This window comes from Prionailurus bengalensis, chromosome X (genome assembly GCF_016509475.1).
Source record: "Prionailurus bengalensis isolate Pbe53 chromosome X, Fcat_Pben_1.1_paternal_pri, whole genome shotgun sequence".
In the NCBI taxonomy this organism is placed as follows: domain Eukaryota; kingdom Metazoa; phylum Chordata; class Mammalia; order Carnivora; family Felidae; genus Prionailurus; species Prionailurus bengalensis.
In genome coordinates this window covers 83,581,798-83,602,622 of record NC_057361.1, presented here as the reverse complement: position 1 = coordinate 83,602,622, position 20,825 = coordinate 83,581,798, and the positions used below count along the sequence as shown (strand labels likewise).

General features: G+C 43.9%; 1 long non-coding RNA gene and 1 other non-coding gene across 2 annotated transcripts; one reads left to right on the top strand and one right to left on the bottom strand.

The window, feature by feature from the left end:
- Positions 1–1,100: 1,100 nt before the first annotated feature.
- LOC122478189 lies at positions 1,101–1,207 on the bottom strand. The gene has a single exon (XR_006295919.1). It is a non-coding gene; the product is annotated as a U6 spliceosomal RNA (small nuclear RNA).
- A 1,425-nt stretch (positions 1,208–2,632) lies between these two features.
- Positions 2,633–4,702, top strand: LOC122477791. The gene is made up of 3 exons (XR_006295762.1): positions 2,633–2,737; positions 3,180–3,371; positions 4,319–4,702. It is a non-coding gene; the product is annotated as an uncharacterized LOC122477791 (long non-coding RNA).
- The last annotated feature ends 16,123 nt before the right edge of the window (positions 4,703–20,825 follow it).

Genomic DNA, 20,825 nt, shown 5'->3' with positions numbered 1-20,825 from the left:
CTCAGGACCCCACAGGCCAGGAGGGTTCTGGGCCCCCTCTCCAACTCCATCCAACAGGAACCCAGTAATCCCCCTTTGGATGGGAGGTGGCAAGTGCCCAGGCTGAGTGTTTTACTTTCTTCTGAGGACATGACCCCAATGGGCCATGACACACTTATCCTAGTTCTACATGGAAAACCTCTCCTCCTATGGCTATGGTTATGACTGAGGTGAAATCTTACCCTCGGTGTATTCATCATGTTTTCTATTAACTATATTTTCTGATGGTTTGATACCACAAGAGCCTGTGGACCTGGTGAGGAACTGGGTCTCCTAGGGTGAGCTAATTCCTTGAGCTAGCAATCAACTTGCCTATGAGCATGGTTTTGATATGTAAACCAGCAAATCCAGAGCCCACACCCCCAGCCACCTCCTTTATCAAACTCTCACACCCCAGTCCAATATTCTCCTTTCCCTAAATCACCCCAAGTCCAGACACTGGACAACTAGGGGCCACCCTTATCACTCAGAGCCCACCAAAATTATTCCAACTTTTCAATCCAAAGTTTTACTCAGCATACTGATCCTGCTTCTCCCGTTCCTTTCCATAAAACCAGAATAAAGATTCTGGTTCATGTTTCCCCCTCATTCTGTCTGCCACCTGACAGCTCCACCAGGAGCTTCCTCGTGTGGCCCTGAGTGTTATTGTATGTCCCCTCCTCTTGGGACCTGTAGGTAATAAACTCTTCTTTCAAGGACATTGGCTCCATGTCTGCCATCTCACTGTAACTGATTTACCGCAAATCTCAGGTATATTTTAAGACATCTAGTTGAGGGTAAAGGCCAGAGTCATGTGATCCTCTCAGGTCCGGGTTTGGTATGTGGAGAGGGTCTTTTGGAGCCAGGGGGTTGTTGGAGATTAATGTTCTTGCGATTGATGTAAAGGTAGGAGAGTGGCAGAGAACCCAACATTATCCTTGAATCTTCACACCAACCACTCAGGCTAGATTGCATTATGCTCTTGGAAGTTTCCCAAGGCTTCCTTTATGCCCCAGCATGTGACTTATTCTGCCATGTTTCATGTCAGTTAAGTAAATAAATTGGTTAATAACATTTTTAAAAAATATACAGAATGCTTCACAAATTTGAGTGTCATCCTTGTTCAGGGGCCATGCTAATCTTCTCTGTATCATTTCAATTTTAGTATATGTGCTGCTGAAGCAAGCACTTGTTACTAACATTGTTTAAATCTAACTCATCTAACTGAATTTTTGTTTCCCTGTTTTAGCTATCACTCAGTGAGATGTGTTAAAATTTCCAGTTGTGATAGTGGATTTGTCCATTTTTCCATTTACTTCTGTCAGTCTTAGGTGTTAATATACTGTACCCAATTCCAATGTGTGGGTTTCCCCCCACACATATTCAAGCAAGTCTCCTACACAAGCTGGGTGTCTTATAAGGTAACTCAATTCTGACACCATCTGCCTGGAGATGGCATCAGATTCCACAGGTTAAGGGCTCATTCCCACAAGGCTGCCCTGTACTTTAGATGCTAATCTCGAGTCCAAGTTGTTACCTGTGCTTCTGACACTCTGGCTATAAGTCAGAGGTTCCCACAACCCCTTCCTTGGATTCGATTAATTAGCTAGAGTGGCTTACAGAACTCGGGAAACTTGTTTATTCACTACATCACTGGTTTATTACAAAGGATATGAAAGAATAGGAATTGACAGCCAGATGAAGGGATACATGGGGTGAGGCTCCAAACGCAGAAGCTTCTGTCCCCGTGAGGTTTGGGGCACGACACAGTGGCACGTGGAGGCATTCCGGTTTACCAACCTGGAATCTCTGAACCCGGTCCTTTGGGGTATTTCATGGAGGCTTAATTACATGGTCAGGATTAAATTATTGGCCATCGGTGATTGGACTCAGTCTCCAGCCCCTTGCCTTCCCTAGAGGTCAGGGAAGTAGGACTGAAAGTTCTAACCCTCTAATCTCATGGTGGGTTCTTCTGGCAACCAACCCCCAACCTTAGGTGTTTTCCAAAAGTCATCTCACTAACATAAAAAAGACAGATTTATCATTTTCAACATAGAATATTCCAAGAATTTTCGGACCTTTGTAGCAGGAGGGGCAAAAAGACCAATTAAGATGGGTATAGTAGCATACCCAATTAAGATGGGTATACTAGATTTCTGTTGGTTAATGTTTAAATTGCCATTTCCCCTAATTTTCTGTATCAATAAACTTTACATGTGTCTCTTCTAAGGTGCATTTGACGGAATTTTTATCTAGCCTGATGTTTGCCTTTCGATTTGGAATATTTCATCTGCTTACATGTAATGGCATTAACATACATAATTTGGCTTAAACATGTCATCCTAATATTTGCTTTATATTTATTTTTACCTGTTCTAATTTCCTTTTCCTTTCCTTTCTTTTGAGATAATCAATAAGGCCTAGGTTTGGTTTTCCTCATACCCCTGTAGGCTTGACAAACACAGAGCTTCGTGAATCTGTGACTTGATGTCTTTGGTCACTTTTTAAACTTCCTAACTATCATTTATTTAAATATATCTTCTGTACTGTTGCCTTTCCTTTTTATCTGGGACCAATTGAACATACGTTTTTATTATTTCCTACGACACCTTCAACTCTTGTCCTTTCTCTTTCAGGATCCTCCATCATTTTGTCTCACCAGGCTTAATGCTGGGTATTTCTTCAGACTAATTGTTTGTTTATAGAATTCTCCATCCAGGTGGGTAACTTGCCTTTGACTCTTGAAACATAGCACCACACAGTCAGGGTAGATTCTGTTATTGCTTTAGAGCTCAGGTTGGAGTAGGGGGTTATAGACAGCAATTAACTTGTGCCAGGTCACCCAGCCTGGAAATGTCAGAGCAGGAACTAAGATCTCAGAATGGAGCCTCTGCCCAACCCTTCTTTGTGTGCTTGTTCTCTCCCGGGCTGAGGATGCTCCCTACCTCTCATCTTCCAGGAAGCAGATCCACAGTGGAGGTTTCCAAACTTAAAGCATGTTGTTGTTATATTTCTTTTTAGATGAAAAAAGTCAACGATATTTCTTCATTACTCATAAAAGTTATCACAGGACTTTTCTCTGTTATTCATGCCATTGATGTGTTTTCTACCTTGATTTGGTTTTAGTTTTGCTGTTTTTATACCGTTCTTCCTGATTTCAGAGTACATTGATAGACATCATTCCTTTCAAAGAGGACCTAGATACCTGGGTGTTTCCCAAGGAAGTATGAAAGCTGATATAAGCATGGCATTTCTGGCATTCATCTTCATGAATACATGAACAAGAAGGAGAAGCAGCAATGGATGATACTTATGTACAACCCCAAATAAGATAGTGTTAAAAATAAATTCAAGTGAGTAAATTTTAAAGATATTATTGGATTTATTCAACAATCCGTGAATTAGGCAGCATGCCATCTAGCAAATGGAAAGAAGTTCCTAAGAGCTGGTCAAAATGGAAGACCTTTATAGGCAGAAAGCAACAGGACAAGGAAATTACTGACAAATAGTTGATTGTTTCAGACAAGGTGACCTTCCTTTTGGGGGATGGCAGGGGCCTATTAAGCAGATTACCTCACTAGTACTGACCAGAAGATGCCAGACTGACTAGTTAAGATTACATTCCTGAGAGAGGCTGAAACTGCAATTAGGTTAGGTATTAAGTCAATGAGGTGACCTGTATTAGGTGTAATCACCTGAAATTAGGTGACACAAGCTTAGCATTAGTGACTCCATTTGGGGCCTGTTGTCTCTTCTTTAACAATGTTAAGTGATCAGTCATCATGGTTGATTTGTACTAGGCAGTGGAATACGTAACCCTGTAGTTAACTACATCTTTTTTTTCCTACAACATGACAGAGTGTAGGCATTAATTAATGGTTGAGCAATCTTAATGGTAGTCTTGGTATTCGTGGGGCAAAAGTGTAGAAATCATTTTTAGAACTCATGGATTTCTTCTTTCTCTCCACTTCCCCACAGCATCCACTAAGCCAATGAACTGTACCATAGGAGGGGCCAGGGGCATTATTAAAGTTTTGTCCATGCTAATGTGGACATAAGGAAAGAAAGAATTACTCCATGGAGATAAATGAGGGTGAATGGGCAAGATGGAACCATGGGAGTAGGTTCAAGATCACAGTTCTGGCAAGACATATGGAATGTGCAGGAGAGACAGGTCAGGGCAGCTGCGATGGTCTTGTGTAGAGATGCTAGATTATTTTGCTGGGAACAGGTGAGATTTGTAACGTGTTCTTTCTTTCTTTCTTTCTTTCTTTCTTTCTTTCTTTTTTATTTCTTCTAGGAGTTATCTGCCTCGGTCACCTAAGGGTAGGTTCAGAGAAATGATGTAAAGGGATAAGAGTAGAGGATGGCTAAAAGAAAAGGTGAAAACTGCACCCAAGGCGATGGAGCAACTTTCCACTGGATGTCTCAGCTTGGCTCAAGATGAGTGCGGGAGATGGAGGTCGAGTCTCTGGAGACTTTATCTGAGGGGCAAGCAGGGTCTTCGTGAGGTAGAATCTCCTGGAAATTTATAAAAGGAAGATCACGTCTAATATCTTAAGTGTTTATTTGGAGGAGAGCTTTGAATGGAGAGAAAGGGAATTTAATAAATTCCTATTTGGGGGAGCACCTGGGTGGCTAATGTCAGTTGAGTGTCCAACTTTGGCTCAGGTCATGGCCTCACAGTTCACGAGTTCAAACCCTACATCGGGCTTACTACTGTCAGCACAGAGCCGGCTTTGGATCCTCTGTCCCCCTCTCTCTGCCCCTGATCCACTTGAGCATGCTTTCTCTCTCTCTCAAAAAAAATAAATAAAACAATAAAAATAAAGAAATCCATATTTGGTACAAAATATGAAATTATGTCAATGATCCTTTTTTTTAGCACTTTCTTTTCAAGCTCAGTAGGTGGTTGGAAAAGGATCTGTTCTCTAGTCTTAATTCTATGTTGCCACTCTTCTCTCCTATCCTCTCTTTTACCCCCTACATGCCCTATGGAAGAAAGTATGACAATACATGGCTACTGATTTCAATCCTGAGCCATTGCAGTGTACCCTTCACCCCTTTTGATGTATAAGAGAATGCTGAAGCCAGAGGAGTGGGCACAGGGAAGGGGGAGAGCTGGTTCTCCAGCACTTTTTCTGTTGCTTCTGCCACCTGTAGTTCCACTATGTGAAAACACAGGCCTAGAACTTTGTCCAGGATGCTGACACTGCCTCTGCATTGAAGGGTGTCAGCTCTAAGAAGTGTAACGAGGAGAACCAGAAGGTTTGTGTCAAGGACATTACCTGTACCTAGTCCTGAGGAAGGAGGACAGGCCAGGGGTTAGCTGTCTTCTTTAGAATGAGAGTTCCTAGTGCTTACCCCACCCCTCCTTTCTGTAGATATCTCTTTGTCAGTCATTCTGCTGTACCCTACTCTGTGTGGTATGAGTTGGAGCCAGAAGAAATGGAACATCTAAAGGTAATGCAGACTCAAGGCCCATTGTGTGTTCATACCCAGACCTACCTCTTCTTCCTCCAGCCCCCGATTTCCCTATCCCCACCAGAGCCTCACAGTGGCTCTCTCCATCTCTCTCTGCAGCTGACCATGAACAAACACTATGATGTCTCCCAGCAAACTCTTGACCTCCAGAGGCTCTGCTTTGACCCAGGTACAGTTGACAGCAGTAATGCTAGGGCAGAGATCTGCCTGGGAGGGAGACTTAAAGGATGACAATGTGGGGAGGGGTTGGTACTGGCTCTGGACCCCTCTCAGCCTTCCTATTGCCTCTTCTCAGATTGTTGAAGACTTGGTGGGCCATGATATTGATATAATCCTGAATTCAAGAAAATGCATGACTGCCACCCTGAAGATCATTGAAAAGAGTTCCCCCTGATGTGAGACCTTATGCCCAGTGCTGTTTTTATGGTAGAGGATGGTACGAATGGTGTGGAGGGAAGACTTGTTTCTGAGGCCCTAGATAGTAACTGTCACTCTAACTCCTCACAAAAAGCTGTTGTCCTTGAACTCGATCAACAACAAACTGTACAGGCTGGATGGCCTGTCTGACATTATACAGATGGTCCCCACAGTCAAGATCCTGAAGCTCTCCAAGAATGAGGTGGGAAGAGGGAGCCAGATCAAAGTTGGGGTTGACGGTGGGTGGTAGTGTTTATCAGTGATGACAAGAGGCAGGAGAAGGTACCTGTGTAGAAAAGTGGGGGCTGGGGGTGCAGGGGCCCACATGTCTCTCTTTCCCTGGGACTCGTTTCCAGCTTCCTCCCCATATTTCTCAGCAGACGTCAGCCTGGGAGCTGGACAAAGTGAGGGAGCTGTGGCTAGAAGGGAATCTGTGACACCTTTCCTGGGGACCTCTGCCCCTGGGAGCATGAGCTACCTGACAGTGCCCATCTGCAGGAGGCAGCAGCTATGAGGAGGACCATGTGCCCTGACTTCTCTACTCTCTCTCTCACCTGTGCTTAGAGATCTCCTTTCCTTCCTGTGACCTGCTTACCTGTTTTCCTGGTCTGGGGTCTGTTTCTTACCCTTCTGCACTTAGCTTTCCCTAACATACTGCTATGTTCTGACTGTGTCCCCCACCTCACCGCATTCATTTGTTGAAATCCTGACACCCAAAGACGATAGTATCAAGAGGTGGTTTTTTGGGAGGTGCTAAGGTCATGAGGGTGCAACCTTCCTGAATGGAATGAGTACCATTATATAAAAGGCTCCAGAGATATCCCTAACACCTTGTACCATGTGAGGACACAGCAAAACGATGCCAGGAATGAACCAGGAAGAGGGCCCTCACAAGAAAGCGACCATGCTGGTGACTTGATCTAGACTTTCCAGCCTACAGAGTGGATAGCAGAAAATTACTGTCATTTATCAGATACCAGCTTGGTAGTATTTTGTTATAGCAGCCTGAACAGACTAAGACACATGCCTTCCCATGAGTGTGTTCCAGGAAGCGGGGCTCCATCTCCTCTCCAGAACCAGAGTGACCACTTTGGGCCAGGTGATGGTGCCTGGGACTGAGAAGGGCCCTCAACCCCAGGGCTTCATGCTGAGACAGGCCTTCCTACTCCCTGCTGAGATGGTGCTTCCCTCCCTTGTTCTGAGAGGGACCCCCTTTTCCTTGAACCAAATGTGTCCCCTCCTCCAATTCCAGGATGCCATAGTGGCTTTTCCTGCCCATGCTGAGGGCTGAGGTCTTGGGGGGCTGCCATCATGACATCCGTTCCTATGACCCAATGCCAGGAGCTGGGCCCTCCTTGAGACAAACCAGGGTTCCCTGAGTCAGGGGGCCAGAAGTGGGAGACTGCCAGGGAGCAGAGGACTTCCTGAGGCAGGAATGGAAGTCAGAGAGCAGAGGTGTTTGAGGAGACAGATGGAGAGGCTTCTCAGAGGCACTGTTCCCTCCCCACCCCCACACATGTCACATCATCCAAACCGGCCCTTCAGAGGATCCATGGGTAGCCCAACGAATATAATCCCTCAGGCAAGGAACCGACTGAGGCAGACACAGGTGCACTGGGACCATCAGGAGGGAAGGCGGTGATCATAAGAGGGGACCGCAGACCCTCAGCTTCATGCTGACCTGGGACTTGACCCTCTACTCCTTCTGGGGATGGTCGCCTGCCCTTGTGGCTGCCTCATTCCCCATGCCCAGCTCAGACTGAGTTCACACAGGTGACAAACCTTCAACCAGCACCCATCCAGTGGGCCCCCAGACCAACACCTGCATGTTTTTCATTCCTACCTTGGGTGCCAGGGTGTTAGGGAAACAGGCTGTGGGGTTTGATGGTTCTCACCCTAAATCCTTACCTTTCAAACTTGGACCTATTACCTAACCTCTCATTTTCCTCATTTGCAGAAGGGGCCCAATAATATCCATCTCTTGGGCAGCTGTGAAAATTGAATCAAATGAACTTGTGGAGTGGCTGTCACAGAGTCTGCACATAGTAGCATTCCTGTCACTGAGAGCAGATCGCTCCTATTGTTGCTCTCCCAATTCCTGACACCTCGATTCCCAGGAACTTTTGTCCCCTTCAGCATGAGTATCATGTAAGATCCTGACTGGGGAATGCTGTGTGAGTGTGTCAAGCATGTGCAACTCTAAGGGGGTATTGTTTGTTGTTGAAGTGGAAAGAAATTCTCAGGGTTCTGTTCATAACCTATTTTCCCTCTCCCCCCACCAAGTGTCATTGGCATATAAGTGACATTCAACCACATTCACTTATTGTACCTTGTATCTGTACCTTCACCCAGACTTTCACTGCTACCCCTGTCAGCAATTCCAAGTGAGTGCTGTGTTTTGGGTGGCACTCCCAGCCCAGCCTTGGTTCAGGGGTGTGGGAATGTGGTTGTGTAGCCCTTGGGATTTTATCAATATTGCTGAAAGCCATCAGGTAGATCCAAGGAGTCTAGCCTAGTGGTAAGGGCATGGGCTCTGGAATCGGAATATGGGTTCTCTTCCAGACCCCAACACCCACTAGCTGTGCGACCTTGGTCAAGTCATAGGACCCCTCTGTGACCCAGTGTCTTCCTCTGAAAATGAGGATTATACAGTCCACTCCTTGGGCTGTTTTACAGACGAAATGAGAGTATAAAACCATCTCTGAGGTGCAGTTAAGCCTCCTAATCTAGCGAAACTGGTAAATAATCTCTCCAAAGGTGGTCTCTGTGGCAGGGGTAGAGGTATCAGCCAAGCAATCTGGGGGAGGGGGTGGAGCAGGCACAGTAGGGGTATGAAAGGAATGTAGTTGCTGAGTGGCAGTGGAAGCAGGACGTTGTTGAGGGAGTGGGGCTGCCTATGTGTCCAGCTGTCCCAGGGCTCATGTTGGCCTAGTGTATGCATCGTGAATGATAACTCTGCTTGTGAGGGACGTCAGCCCTAAGGAGACCCAGCACACATTCTCTATCCCAGTTCCCACACCTTCCTGAAGCTTCTTGACCACCTTCTCTCAGGAGCAGCAGGAATGATGCACTTTTTCACCACCCAGTCTGGGATGAACCTCCAGTGGTCTAAGAAGTGAGTGGTCAGGCGGCATGCAGATAGGAGCTGGCAGGAGCCAAGAAGGGAATAATGGGAACTTGCAGGTAATTGTTTTGCTTGGTTATTTCACTCATTGTCACCCTGAACATTCCTGTCTCCATACACATTAAATTACCTAGTTGTTTTGAACAGGTTTACAATTATGTTGGCCTCATTCCTTTATTGACAGATGTTTTGGTTTCAGGAGTTTTCCCAGTACACACTGACACAGGGCTCATTCTACTGCATATGTTGCAGTAAATGTGGAGCCATATTTTCCTTGCATAGATTGGGAAATGGCAGCCCTAATGGATGTCATCTGACTTTTCTCTACCCAAGGGGACTTTGTGACAACCACTGGGACCACACTGGTTCTCACTTGGCCCAAGGTGAGGTCCAGGTATTCAGGCCAAGTGAGTGGAGACTGGGTGACCTGGGGATGCGACTCAGGGCTCATGGCTCTGCTGATCTCCCACCTTCCTCCCTTTACTTCCTCCAGGCCAAGCACACGATTCCAGAGGAGGCCCTCACCTAAGCTGATTCAGGATGCTGAGAACACAGCCCTGACAAGAAACTCTTGGATGTGGTCATCTTTGTTGTGTTTCTCCTCCGGTCTTAGTATAACCCTGTGAAAGAGCAGGAGGTCTGCTTGGGGTTGGGAAGCCAACAGTTAACTGACACTAATCCACCCAAAGGGCTAGTTGTTGTGCATATTTGTCTCACTCAGAATTCCTGATTCTTTTGATAATAAAGAATGATGTTGCCTGTTATGTCAAATCCCTGAAAAATCCATTTTGAGGCAGGCATTTTTTGTACTACAGGCAAAGGTAAAGTCAGAGAGGGTCAGAGACTCCTTGAGAACAGCGGGGTAGGGTCTCAAATCCTGGACCCCCTAAATCCCAGGCTGTGTGTGTGCTCCCTAGGGCCACGTAGCTGTCGAGGTGGGGAATGTTACCCTGGTAAACCTGGAGATGGTGTTCTGTGCCCCTAGCATATGACTAAAATGTTTTTATACAGAGAACAGTATAATTGCTTAGCCATACAAATGAACTTAGATACCTTTTGTGGGGCGGGAGGGAAATGGCATTAAAGAGCACATGAAAACCTGGGAACTAAAAATTACCCATATACATGGATGACATAGGATAAATGTCCTTGATATCGAAAGAAATCAATAAAGAGATCATAAATTGATATTAACCTAGAATTGTTATTAAAAGCAATAAGAGTGTCCAACCAATCTATGAAAAGCTATACAACCACGATAACTATAAAAATGTAACTGCAAACATTAGATGAGATACTAAATGAGAAAAGAAAGCTGAAGATTGTTATTTTCAGTAAAATACACACACACACACAGAGAGAGAGAGAGAGAGAGAGAGAGAGAGAGGAGTCTATATCGATAGGTTGTGTATAGGCAATGTATAAAGTCATTACTTATAAAAGTCAGGTCAGGTATACACAATGTGGAGATGACCTATCTCTGAGAGGTAGGCATTTCCGTCTTTACCTCAGAGTCCCTTCCACTCCTTTGCTGGTGTGCAGGGCAACTTTCAAAGACTGCAGGGTTTGAAACTCATTTGTATGGGGAAAACTCTTCAGGGTTAGTTCTGGGAGGTTCCACAGGTAGACCTTCCTTGATAACCCAGGAGAAAAGGGAAAAGAGGTGGGTTTAGATGGAGGGTGAATGTTGGTGGCCCTTGAAGGGGGAAGGAGCTGATGAGGACTTAGCTCTTTAGCCCCATAGCTCCAGGGCAGCCCTCAGGTTGTGGCTGTCTTCAGTTGAAAACCAAGAGTGCTCTTGGGTCAGAACCTTCCCAGGGTCATGAGGGGATGGGCACAGGAAATGGTACCCAGAGAGCCTTGTGCTTCTCTACTTCACTTTTATTCTCTGTCTTGACTTTTTGTATTCCCCACCCTCAGCTGAGTTCATCTGTAACTTTGTACTGTCTGGCAGTTAATCCCCACTTCTATCATTCACACTTTGGCTGGGTGGTAGGAATAATTAAAACAAGTATACTAACAACAATTATAAAAGATACCAACAATTATAGCACATATAGTAGATAAATTACTTGGTCAAGATCATGGAAGTACTGGTTCCCAGCATCAAATGCAGGTCTTTCTGACCCAAAAGCCCCTGCCCTAACCCCTGTGTATACATTGAGTGTTCTTCTGTGTTAGGCTGGAGGCCAGCACAGGGGAGGGAAGTCACCCAAGGTCCTGTGGTCAGTGATGGGTCTGGCAACTGGGACACATGCTTGATGACTCCCATCTTCTATAGTTGACCTGTTACTATTATTATTTCTCCCGTATTATTTCTTCTTCCTGAGGGTTCAGTAAAAAATTGTTTCATCCATGTCAAAGTAGAAGGAAACTAAGGAGACAGGAAAGCATGAAGGGAATAGGAAATGATGAAATGGGACCAAAGTTCACTTCTTGCTGCTACATTTCCAGATAATGTTTCAAATCTTCTACTTTATGGGCAGAGGAGGCAGTGTGGTCCAGAAGTAATACACCTCAAGTCCTGCTACATGCCAGACATTCTTTGAAGTTTTCTCCCTTTCTTCTTACAAGTCTGGAAGTAGGCACCCTTAGTCCCATTTTACAGATGACCAACCTCAGACTCGCAGAGCTGTGTAAATGTTCCAGAATCAAACATCTACCCCTTGCCATCTGCACAGGCCAACCAGAAGTCTCCCATTTGGGTGATGGATTTTGAGGGCTTAAAGACTTATAGTGGGAAACTCTCCTGATATAAAAACTGGGCGGTGTCACGTCCTCATTTGGCATGAAGATGATGGTGGGGATGAAATCCTGCACCATGAGTCATGATCCAAGAGGCCTGGCTATGGGGGCCACATAGACTGGCTGATTCTTGGGGTGTTGAATTGGACCCAGGAAGCAGCACAAATGGTTGCCTTTTGGAAAGGGAACCTGAACTATAGGATATTAACATGGACAACTACTATATGAAAGGTGTTTTACAGTTCATCTCATTGAATCCCAACTACTCTATGCGAGACCAATACTTACCAATGATCAGGGAACAGACATTAAAAGTTAAGTAACAAAATCCAAGAAACGGTATTGTAATTAAATTCTTTAATACACAAAGATTAGGTTCTTCCCTGTTTGTCCTATGAGCCATCATTCCACATCTCGGAAGGCATTATTATTCACTTGTTCTTGTTCAAACAGTGCACGGAAATACTTTTAAAATACGAAAACTCATTAAAAATAATCAAATGTTGTCTGCACAGCAAACATTAAAAGGCATGTGAAAAGCTGGGGTAGATCATTTCTAACCTACCTTCAGACACGTGTTTACGTATTCAATGTACAAAATATTCTTAAACAATAGAGATAGGTCAATGATACCAAGAGTGGATGCACATAAGAAGGAACATAAATTCTTAATAATCACGTGAAAACATGCTACTCTAAATAAGTAAATAAGTAGAAAATAAACCATACCAAGTGAAACAGGGATATCACAATGTACAAAGCAAAATATGACCCCATTTCTGCAAAAAGTATATATCAACATAGGTGTATAGGTATGAGTGTGATTAAATAGATTAGTGCAATACATACAGAGAAAAATTTGGGAAATAGGCACCGCTAAGTTAACAGAGACTATCTTTGTGTTACGGTGAGCAAAAGGTAGGGACAGAAGGGAGCGACATAACAATTTCAGCTTTTAAATATGCATTTTATATGTTTCTCGTATGTGTCAGACAAAGAGAAGTATTAACTGGCAATCTGGCAAAGTATGGGGATAAAGTTTTGTGAAACAGGCATATCAGCAACTGAGTCACAAGATAATAGTGTAGCTATATGTTTGTTTAGCAACTTAGAAACCTGTTCATATCCTGTAGAATGCAAATAGTATGCTAAATAGATGTCTATGATAATTCACTGTGTATGCATTGTTGGGGAGAGAGATATGTTTATTTTATAAATTTTCATTTTTATAGTGTCTGAAATATGGAAACATTGAATAAAATATCAAAAACATAAAATAATTGCGAGGTGATTACAAATATGATACATATTCATGGCCTTGGAAGCAGATCAAAACAATTTATTTGACAGTTTTCTGTATGCATATGTGTTCGTGTATGTTTCTTTGTTTCAAACTTCTCCACACCAATTATTCATATACTAAGTCATGCAACTTTCTACTTACTTCACTGAGGGGCTGGGTTTCCCGACCAGAGCTTAAGGATCCCAGGATGGGAATGAAAGTAGAAGGATTGGTGCCAGTGAGTAGAAAAGTCTAGAAATCTTGGCCTATATTATGGTATCTATTCACCTTCCTCCCTCACCACCAATACCACAGCCCTTTCCATCCCCTATCCTTTGCCAATCTCCATAGTTGAGACTTTCACACCTGCATTGCTGGCTCCGGTCATCAGGTAGCACTGTTCTCCATTTTCTAAAGCTCCCCTCCCCTGCCACCCTGGGCCCTTTTTATAAACAGAAACAAAATGTTTCTTCAAAGCACATTACAGAATGACAAGTACGGTATGATACAAATTCTTTATGAAAACTTTATATGTGCATAAAAAGACCAAAAGGACACATGCATGGTTTTGCTTCCTGTTTATGCCTACATCTACATCTAATTAATTAACTAACCAATTAATTAATTAATTCTATATTGGGTGTCTACTATGTGCCAGACACTATCAGTCTAAGACTACATCTGCATCGTAACCTTACCTCTCTTCATCTCCAGACCTGCATTGTTGGAAATGCCCACAGGATCAGCATGGATGTTAGTGCCCACCCCATAAGGTATGATCTCCATTCCAAGCAAGATCAGTACAAGCTTGACCCCCGAGTCCTAGAAACCCACCATCCAAATGGGAAATTATAGGGTTGAGTGGGAGATGTTGTAACCTGACAAAAGGTGCCACCTTACAACTCACACATCTGTACTCTTGCATAGGACTAGCAGACTATAACCTTCTCCTGATTAAACTTCACTCATAAAGAGTAAAGGATGAGTTGGAGGTTTTACTTCCCCTTTAGTCTTTTGCTCTGTTAGAATGGTACATTTTGGAATTGGCTTTATGTCTGTCATATCCCTAGGAGGGTGGTTCCACCCATTTAGTCATCTGACAGGTCTATCTGAGATGACATGGAGTTTCTGCTTCATGTAAGACCTTCTCTGTCAGTTATGGGAGTCTGGATCCATATCCACGGAACACAGAAAATAATAGATACCAAGTTCTCAAAGACAAGCACAGGACAAAGATTCTGGTCTGAACATCTAACTCTCCTGATTTAGTAAAATGGTTTTTACAGATTTCTCACATGATGGTTCCTCAGAGTTCCTCTAACACCTGACACTCATGTGACCCTTTTCCACCTCCTCTCCCTCCTGTCCACAAAGGCACACACAGTGAAATTCCTCTATAAGCTAGCAGTGAAGAAAACTTTTTAAAATATGATTTCAAACCCAGAAGTAATAAGAGAAAACAGTGATACACTTGATTTCATTAAAAATTGCACAGCAAAAAAAAAAAAAAGTTAGAGAGGGAGGGAGCCAAACCATAAGAGACTCTTAATAACTGAGAATAGGGGAGAAGGCGGTGGCATAGGAGGATACTGGGCTCACCACGTCCTGCTGATCACTTAGATTCCACCCACATCTGCCTAAATAATCCAGAAAACCGCCAGAAGACTAGCAGAAAGGACTCTCCAGAGCCAAGCGTACACAAGAGGCCCACGGAAGAGGGTAGGAAGGGCAGAGAGGTGGTGCGCACTACACAGACTGGCGGGAGGGAGCCAGGCAGTGGAGGGGCAGCCTGCCAGGCAAGGCAGAGCCCCCAAAGTCTGGCTTGCAAAAGTGGAGGGGCCAGACTCTGTGAGTTCTGACGGCCAGCAGGACTTAACATCTGGAATGTTAAAAGTCAACAGCTCTGCTTGGAGAGTGGGAGGGTGAGAGGAAACCGGGAGGGAGAGGTGTTGAGCCCCAGAAGACAGAGCTCAGCTGGGCGGGGAACAAAGGCATTGGCCAGCACCATCTCCCTCTCTTATCCCCCAACCCAAATCCCAAAGGGAACCAGTTCCCGTCACTGAACTTTCTTGCACCATGCAAACACCCAACACTATGCCTCTGTGGATCCATCCCTCTGACGGGTCTGCCTCCATCCTGGTGCTTCAGGGCCCCTCCCACAGGGGACCACTGATGGCAAAGTGAGCTAAGCCTGTCCCTCATGCCCCTGTGCACCTTTTGGATCCACCCCAGCTAATACGCCAGATTCCACCAAAGCAGCACCACAAGCCTGGCAGTGTGCAAGTAGCCCAGACAGGGGCCACATCACTACACAGTGATTCCTGCCCCTAAGAGAGGGGAAGATAAGGTACACATCAGTCTGTGGCCCCAGCAGTGGGCTGGGGATAGACATCTGGTGTGACTGTGGCCACACCCACCAACATAAGTTACTCCAGACAGCACAAGGGAAGTGCCCCGTAGTTCTGAGCCACTCCAAGGACTGTCCAAAATGATGAAACGGAAGAATTCTCCTCAAAAGAAACTCCAGGAAGTAGTGACAGCTAACAAATTGATCAAGAATGATTTAAGTCCTATAATGGACCATGAATTTAGAAGAAATAGTCATAAAATTAATCGCTGGGATTGAAATAAGTATATAAGGCAGCAGAGTCTCTATTACTACAGATATCAAGGGACTAGGAAACAGTCATGAGGAGCTGAAAAATGCTATAAATGAGGTGCAGAATGAAATGGAGGCGAGGGGAAGATGGTGGCGTAGGAGGACACTGAGCTCACTGCGTCCTGCGGATCACTTAGATTCCACCCACACCTGCCTAAATAACCCAGAAAATCACCAGAAGACTAGCAGAATGGATTCTCCGCAGGCAAGCGTAGATGAGATGGCCAAGGAAGAAGGTAGGAAGGGCGGAGAGTTAGTGCGTGCTACACGGACTGGCGGGAGGGAGCCGAGGCAGAGGGGCAGCCCACCGGCCAAGCAGAGACCCCAGCTCTGGCTTGCAAAAGCAGAGGGGCCGGATGGAGTGTGTTCTGACAGCAAGCAGGACTTAACATCTGGAAGGTTATAAGTTAACAGCTCTGCTCAGAGAACGGGAAGGCTGGAGGACAACGGTAGGGAGAGTTTTTGAGCCTTGGACGACAGAGCGCAGCTTAGCGGGGAACAAAGGCGCTCGCCAGTGCATCTCCCTCCCCTATTCCCCAGCCAAAATCCCAAAAGGAACCAGTTCCTGCGAAGGAACTTGCTTGCACCACGCAAACACCAAATGCTGTGCTTCTGTGGATCCATCCCTCGGGGGGTCTGACTGCCTCCAGGTGCTGCAGGGCCCCTCCCAAAGCGGATTTCGGAAGGAAAAGTGAGCTGAGCCTGTCCCTCCCACCCCTGTGCACCTTGCTGATCCACCCCAGCTAATACGCCAGATCCCGAGCACCACAAGCCTGGCAGTGTGCAAGTAGCCCAGATGGGCCACGCCACCCCACAGTGAATCCTGCCCCTAGGAGAGGGAAAGAGAAGGCACACACCAGTCTGACTGTGGCCCCAGCGGTGGGCTGGGGGGGGGCAGACATCAGGTCTGACTGTGGCCCCGTCCACCAACGCAAGTTATTCAAGAGAGCACAGGGGTAGTGCCCCGCAGTCCCGCACCACTCAGGGACTATCCAAAATGACGAAACAGGAGAATTCCCCTCAAAAAAAAAAAAGTCCCGGAAATAACGACAGCTAATGAACTGATCAAAAACGATTTAACCAATATAAAAGAAAGTGAATTTAGAATAATAGTCATAAAATTAATCGCTGGGCTTGAAAACAGTATAAAGGACAGCAGAGAATCTCTTGCTACAGAGATCAAGGGACTAAGGAACAGCCAGGGGAGCTAAAAAATGCTATTAATGATCTGCAAAATAAAATGGAGACAACCACGGTTCAGATTGAAGAGGCAGAGGAGAGAATAGGTGAACTAGAGATAAAATTATGGAAAAAGAAGAATCTGAGAAAAAGAGAGATAAAAATTCCAGGACTATAAGGGGAAAATTAGAGAACTAAGTGAGGCACTAAAGAGGAATAATCTACGCATAATTGGTATTCCAGAGGAGGAAGAGAGACGGAAAGGTGCTGAAGGTATACTTGAAGAAATAATAGCTGAGAACCTCCCAGATCTGGGGAAGGAAAAAGGCACTGAAATCCAAGAGGCATAGAGAACTCCCTTCAGATGTAACTGGAATCGATCTGCACGACATATCATAGTGAAACTGGCAAAATACAAGGATAAAGAGCAAATTCTGAAAGCAGCTAGGGATAAACGTGCTCGAACATATACAGGGAGACCTATAAGACTCGTGACCGATCTCTCTACTGAAACTTAGCAGGCCAGAAAGGAATGGCAGGAGATCTTCAATGTGATGAACAGAAAAAATATGCAGCCGAGAATCCCTTATCCAGCAAGTCTGTCATTTAGAATAGAAGGACAGATAAAGGTCTTCCCAAACAAAAACTGAAGGAATTTGTCACCACTAAACCAGCTCTACAAGAGATCCTAAGGGGGATCCTGTGAGACAAAGTAGCAGAGACATCGCTACAAGCATGAAACCTAGGGACATCACATTGACTCTAAACCCATATCTTTCCATAATGACACTGAATGTAAATGGACTAAATGCCCAAAGAAAAGACATAGGGTATCAGAATGGATAAAAAAACAAGACCCATCTATTTGCTCTCTACAAGAGACTAAGTTTTGACCTGAGGACACGTTCAGATTGAGAGTGAGGGGATGGAGAACTATTTATCATGCCACTGGAAGTCACAAGAAAGCTGGAGTAGCCATACTTACAGCAGACAAAAAAGACTTTCAGTCAAAGACTGTAACAAGAAATGAAGAAGGGCATTATATAATAATCACAGGGCCTATCCATCAGGAAGAGCTAACAATTATAAATGTCTATGCGCCGAATACCGGAGCCCCCAAATGTATAAAACAATTACTCACAAACATAAGCAACCTTATTGATAAGAAAGTGGTAATTGCAAGGGACTTTAATACTCCACTTACAACAATGGATAGATCATCTAGACACACGGTCAATAAGGAAACATGGGCCCTGAATGATACATTGGATCAGATGGACTTGACAGATCTATTTAGAACTCTGCATCCCAAAGCAACAGAATATACTTTCTTCTCGAGTGTACACGGAACATTGTCCAAGATAGATCACCTACTGGGTCACAAAACAGTCCTTCGTAAGTATACAAGAATTGAGATCAGACCATGCATACTTTCAGACCACAATGCTATGAAGCTTGAGATCAACCACAGGAAAAAGTCTGGAAAACCTCCAAAAGCATGGAGGTTAAAGAACACCCTACTAAAGAATGAGTGGGTTAACCAGGCAATTAGAGAAGAAATTAAAAAATATATGGAAATAAACGAAAATGAAAATACAACAATCCAAACGCTTTGGGATGCAGCGAAGGCAGTCCTAAGAGGAAAATACACTGCAATCCAGGCCTATCTCGAGAAACAAGAAAAATCCCAAATACAAAATCTAACCGCACACCTAAAGGAAATAGAAGCAGAACAGCAAAGACAGCCTAAACCCAGCAGAAGAAGAGAAACAATAAAGATAAGAGCAGAAATAAACAATATAGAGTCTAAAAAAACTGTAGAGCAGATCGACAAAACCAAGAGTTGGCTTTTTGAGAAAAGAAACAAAATTGATACACCTCTAGCCAGGCTTCTCAAAAAGAAATGGGAGATGCCCCAAATAGATAAAATCATGAATGAAAATGGAATTATTACAACCAATCCCTCAGAGATACAAGCAATTATCAGGGAATACTGTGAAAAATTATATGCCAAAAAACTGGACAACCTGGAAGAAATGGACAAATTCCTAAACACCCACACTCTTCCAAAACTCAATCAGGAGGAAATAGAAAGCTTGAACAGACCCATAACCAGCAAAGAAATTGAATCAGTCATCAAAAATCTCCCAACAATTAAGAGTCCAGGACCAGATGACTCCCCAGGGGAGTTCTACCAGACGATTAAAGCAGAGATAATACCTATCCTTCTCAACCTATTCCAAAAAATAGAAAGGGAAGGAAAACTTCCAGACTGATTCAAGGAAGCCAGTATTACTTTGATTCCTAAACCAGACAGAGACCCAGTAAAAAAAGAGAACTACAGGCCAATATCCCTGATGAATATGGATGCAAAAATTCTCAATAAGATACTAGCAAATCGAATTCAACGGCATATAAAAAGAATTATTCACCATGATCAAGTGGGATTCATTCCTGGGATGCAGGGCTGGTTCAACATTCGCAAATCAATCAACGTGATACATCACAGTAGTAAAAGAAAAGATAAGAACCATATAATCCTGTCAATCGATGCAGAAAAGTCCTTTCACAAAATTCAGCACCCTTTCTTAATAAAAACCCTTGAGAAAGTCGGGATAGAAGGAACATACTTAAAGATCATAAAAGCCATTTATGAAAAGCCCACAGCTAAAATCATCCTCAACGGGGAAAAACTGAGAGCTTTCTCCCTAAGATCAGGAACACGACAGAGATGCCCACTCTCACTGCTGTTGTTTCACATAGTGTTGGAAGTTCTAGCATCAGCACTCACAAAACAAAAGGAAATCAAAGGCATCCAAATTGGCAAAGATGAAGTCAAGCTTTCACTTTTTGCAGATGACATGATATTATACATGGAAAATCCGAAAGACTCCACCAAGAGTCTGCTAGAACTGATAGATGAATTCAGCCAAGTTGCAGGATACAAAATCAATGTACAGAAATCAGTTGCATTCTTATACACTAATAATGAAGCACTAGAAAGACAAATAAAGAAACTGATCCCATTCACAATTGCACCAAGAAGCATAAAATACCTAGGAATAAATCTAACCAAAGATGTAAAAGATCTGTATGCTGAAAACTATAGAAAGCTTATGAAGGAAATTGAAGAAGATATAAAGAAATGGAAAAACATTCCGTGATTATGGATTGGAAGAATAAATATTGTCAAAATGTCAATACTACCCAAAGCTATCTACACATTCAATGCAATCCCAATCAAATATGCACCAGCATTCTTCTCAAAGCTAGAACAAGCAATTCTCAAATTCATATGGAACCACAAAAGGCCCCGAATAGCCAAAGTAATTTTGAAGAAGAAGACCAAAGCAGGAGGCATCACAATCCCAGACTTTAGCCTCTACTACAAAGCTGTCATCATCAAGACAGCACGGTATTGGCACAAAAACAGACACATAGACCAATGGAATAGAATAGACACCCCAGAACTAGACCCACAAACGTATGACCAACTAATCTTTGACAAAGCAGGTAAGAACATCCAATGGAAAAAAAGACAGTCTCTTTAACAAATGGTGCTGGGGGAACTGGACAGCAACATGCAGAAGGTTGAAACTAGACCACTTTCTCACACCATTCACAAAATAAACTCAAAATGGATAAAGCACCTGAATGTGAGACAGGAAACCATCAAAACCCTAGAGGAGAATGCAGGAAAAGACCTCTCTGGTCTGAATCGTAGCAATTTCTTACTTGACACATCCCCAAAGGCAAGGGAATTAAAAGCAAAAATGAACTACTGGGACCTTATGAAGATAAAAAGCTTCTGCACAGCAAAGGAAACAACCAACAAAACTAAAAGGCAACTGACGGAATGGGAAAAGATATTTGCAAATGACATATCGGACAAAGGGCTAATATCCAAAATCTATAAA